The following is a 4849-nucleotide window of genomic DNA, read 5'->3' on the forward strand; positions in this document are numbered from 1 at the left end:
TTTGCTATCTTGGAAGCGATGAAAAGAGAGTGGTAAAAAAACTAGGAGCAAATATCACCTCGCGCGTTCAAATTTACACTACATCGAAAAAGTTGGTAGGCAGGAAGCGCAATAAAAAATGCTATTAAATGTAAATTAAGTGTGCGACTCGCGCACAGCCGAACGGGCAGGAGATTGAAGTGTATTGGAGATCTATTAAAAATCATTCACACTCTACCACACACAGTTTGCTGCCGTAATTTGTGGCTTGATGGTGCTGCTGATGACTTCCTTCCGTCCTTTCGTGGTGCATTGAAGGTGACAAAAATCACAAAAAAAAGAAGCCGTCATTGCCGTCATTTCTTCATACATATATGTAAGTGCAAGCAGTTGGGAGCAAAGAAAGAGCAGAGTGGAGGTTTACTTGTCGGAATATGTGGAGGCTCACGAGCTCAAAAATTAAAAGATGGCCTTGTTCGCCAAGGATCTACAAATGCTTACAAACATGCGAAGTCTGCAAAATAGTAATATTATCAAGATTTAGGGTAGTGATTTTTAGAATCCTGCTGTAGATCCATCTGAATGTGGCTATTTGAGTATGTAGTCCACAGTGACACTGTAAGTTGTTGTTATTAAGAGTCGTTAAGAACTTCTCAAGCGTTTTCGACACTCTTGGTAATCTTATATGTCATTTCTTATGTTGAATTTAAGCACTACTTCTTAACTATCAGCATCTAAATTTACACGTCTTATTCCTAAAAACATGTCTCTCCTCACTTCTCTTCTATCATCTTTTCTTGATTGTGGTATCAGAAAGACTGTGGAGTTATGTTTTCTCCCTTTTCTATCCTCTTTTCGTCGTATGATCTGTTTCTGCCTCTTACCTTATAGTGCGAATGGCTTAGGCTTCATAATTCCACAGTTTTTTTTTTTTTTGTTTAATTCGGATGAGTAGGGTTGGGACGATACCCCAAATACTAAATTTTTGTAGTCGTTTCCCTTTCTGATGAATCATCGATTCTTGTACTCTTATTATCAACAAAAAGCATCGATACTATCTATTCTTCGAATACGTTTTGGAAAATTTAATACAATGTTAACATCCCTTTATTTTTTATTATTTAAGTTCGAACTTCGAATAAAGTAAACGTACACCTTAATTAGGGACCATCATCCACTTTTTCCAATTTTTTAAACCCAAGCTATAAAAGACATTCTTCTGGGTTCTATACAAGCAATAAGCCAACACGTGTTTGAGGAATTTTTTTTTTTGCTTTTTTCTTTGGAGATATGATCTTTTACAGTTTGTATTTTTTCGTGATACGAACTAATCATGTACTTCTTCAAATCGTTACCCGATGTTTAACACCTTACCAAATATATCTCAACATAAGTTTCCGTAAAAAAATTACAAACAATTGTTGATTCTCACAAAATAAACCATCTTGTCATAAAGAAAAATAGTTTAAAAATAGTTCTTGAAAAACGCTTGCTGCTTTTATCCAGCGCTTTCCACCAGACCAGCGCTTACCGCGAATTATATGCGGTTACAGCCCTTAATTTTTACCTAGAGGCATTTTACAGGTCTGTTACGCTGCTAGACCCTTTTTTGCTCTCGTATTAAAAAGTATACAACTTTTTTAAAACCCAAGAATTGTGGGTTAAGTGCTGGAGTGCCAGTAATTGGTCAAATATAACTCTAAGTCGTTCCGTGTACGTGCGTAATTATATCCGACGAGGTCCTAGTTATAGAAGTAGTCGTATACCTTATAATTCTTACACCCGTGGAGTAAGGTCCGTCGCGCCTTCGGAAATTAATTATTAAAGTTCTAGTATTCATGAGAAATGTGTATCCCTAAATAGGGGTCTTCTTCTGTATCCGTGTTTGGTGGTCAATGTTTAGTGGTTTTTGTGAGGCATTCTCACGCGCCAATCTAAATCTTGGCTTAGTTTAAACTAGGAAACTTAACTAAGCTTATCAATTTCTTCTGCTCTGCGAAATGGGAAATATGAAAACTAATTAAAATTGTAACAATTTACTTTCTCACCCAAATGGTATATCAACTATGACACTCATCCAATAGCTCATGCTTAATCTAAGAAATGAAAATCGATAGCTTAAATTTTCAATTTACTTAGCTACCCACACAGGTTCTCAACTTGCATTTGCAGAAGACTTCAAATCAGCCAATATCTCTACTCGATGTTGCATGCTGCGCTAATAAGCCGTTAAACAGCTCGCGCCCACTGAGCCAGACAGCGCGCTAAAAGGAAAATCAGCAATAACAAAAAATGCATATCAGCCAAATTCCAACGAATGCAGATAAGCAAAAAGCTTTAAAGCGCCAAGAATGCAGCAAATAGCTGGACGAATTTTAATTTCAGGGAGCAGCAGCAGCAGCAGCCACAATTTATCATCGGCCGCGAGACATGCGATGCTGCAACGCGCGTCCTGAGGCAGACAGCTATCGATTTTGCTGTTAGCGCGCGCATATCAAAATTTGCAGATTTTTAGGATTTTTCCCATTTGCATCTTCGAGTTCTTCTGCTGTTTTATCATCATCTTTTCGTGTGTGGAAATCAATGCGTTCAATCATTGGCGTTGTATTCTCATTAGTATCACAGCATGTAAATGTCAACAGATGCAAATTGCAAATTTTCAAATTTCAATTAAAAAGTGCGTACATTTGCACATTTGTGTGTGTACGTGTGCGTGTGTGTGTGTGAATGTCATAACTGCGCGCGCTATCGGGGAAAAAGTGGCTGTAAAAAGTAGTGAAAAGTAGTAGCTCCAACCCACTTTTGATTTACGAGCGCATAAACTTGACTTTCCTGTGACTTTTTTCGCAACTGTTTTGCGTTTTTTTTTCTAATAGATAAATTTGCTGCTACTCCAGCGGCTATCAATGCCATCAGCGATAAGTTTGTTTTTTGTTTAAGCATTTTTTTTCTTGCAACAACTGCCAGTTTGTTCCTGACAAAATTTTAATTTGCTACAGAAAATCGTCTACTGGCTTTAATTAAATTCAACAGCTACACTTGTCGGGCATTAGTTAGCAGCGCGGCGCGCATGTTGACGTTGAGTAAGCGCAGAGGTGAGCGGCGGGCGCGCGCTTGCCACATATGCAAATCACGCTTGCGTGCCAACCAACAGTTTTAAAGCAGCGCGGCACGGCGCGGTGCGTTGCGGCACAGCTAAACAGTTATGCATCATGCAACTGTCAAAAGTGTCACTTACACAAATCCATACAAGTGCACATACATATCTAACGTATGTAGTTAGTAGCGCTTGATATGCTTAGCTTGCAACATGACGCGTGCATGCCGCGCGCGCGTTTAAACGAAATATGCTGTCAGCAAATATGCAACAAATTGATTGTTGCATCCACGGCGGGGCGTCTGGCGACAGTTTCATGCAACACATCGCTGAAATGCCGCACTCAAACGCGAAAATGCGAAAATCAATTTCGCAAGTAAATGTTTTTTTTTTCGCCGCTCAAAATTTTTCATCATCTTTGCGCGCTTGCTGGCAACTCGTTTTTTCTTTGTTTCTTTTTTTATTTTTTTTCTGTACGCGTCGCATTTGATTAATGAAAAGTGACTTGAAATGGAGCGGCTGGACAGCTGTTTTGAGTGTTTTTGTTGCTTCGCAGCCAGTCGCCTGTTGACCGGCCGATCCACCGGCCTTGCGCACGCGTTCACACATTTTGTGGCACAATTTTCACAGCCTTGCAGCTTTTCCGACAAGTTTTTGTTATGCGCACAAAATTTTCATACATTCACATACATACATACGTTTGTATATGTACATATTTTTCTACACACTGCCTTGTTAACCACCGGTGATTTATCGGCTGTTTTAGCGCATGCGCGCACGCTTTAATATCTCAGTTGACTTATGTGTATGTAAATATGCCACAAACATGCCATTTGTCAAACGCGCGTGCACACACATGCACATTCTTACTTAGCTACATATTTCGTTGAAAAATTGCCTCATTTTCTATATGTGATGTAGTCCAATTTAGGTGACATCCGTTGCATTATGCATGCATATCTGTGCTATCTGTGCTATTTGTGGCAGCATCTCTAACGGATATGCATCTAATCCACATTTGCATCTGCATACAAACTTTATTTCCAACGAATTTCTCCAAATTGTTAATGGCAGCGTTTCGCCATTGAGCCCACCGGCAGTGCAAATGGCCTATAAATAGTGGAGCAGTGTTGCACAGTGGGCCGTTTGGGTGAATTTTTGATTTAGACATAATTTTTGTGTCAAAGGTATATTTAGAAGAACTTTTATGGACGGAAATCTGAGACAAAAAAAAACTTTTTTCAGAAAAAGTTCTACAATTTCAAAAAAACAAAAAAATTCCGCAAATCCCGAAAACTCGCCAAACGCCCGAATAATTCCGAGAAACAAACACAATCATCCAAACGCTTGCTAATTTAAAAAATCCCGAAAAGTCACTGAGCAAGTACCAAATATTAAGTAGATATTCCAAAACAATACTAAAAACTCCCGAAAATCTTCAAAATTTCGTGCAATATCAATTTTAAGTTTTCAAATATGCCTCGAAAATTACGAATTGTCGCAAAAAAGTCTCGAGTTCCGAAGAGTCCGGGAAAAAATACGAAAAACTCCGAAAGGGTCAGAAAAGTTACACACAATTCCTGAAGAGCTCCATGAAAAATCTCGAAAAACCTTAAAAATCACAAATAATTTTGCAAGCAAAGGTTGATGAGATATCTTTCGAGTAAACTTCACTTTATTATTTTTTTTTTACGAATAGGAAACCCCAGAGCATATTCTAAGTGGAAGTGTCATACAACTGTATAGCCTAAATGATCATTAAATGAAATGTTA

Source organism: Rhagoletis pomonella, unplaced genomic scaffold, assembly GCF_013731165.1.
Source record: "Rhagoletis pomonella isolate Grant_MI unplaced genomic scaffold, Rhpom_1.0 Rhpom_scaffold_00001, whole genome shotgun sequence".
NCBI lineage: Eukaryota > Metazoa > Arthropoda > Insecta > Diptera > Tephritidae > Rhagoletis > Rhagoletis pomonella.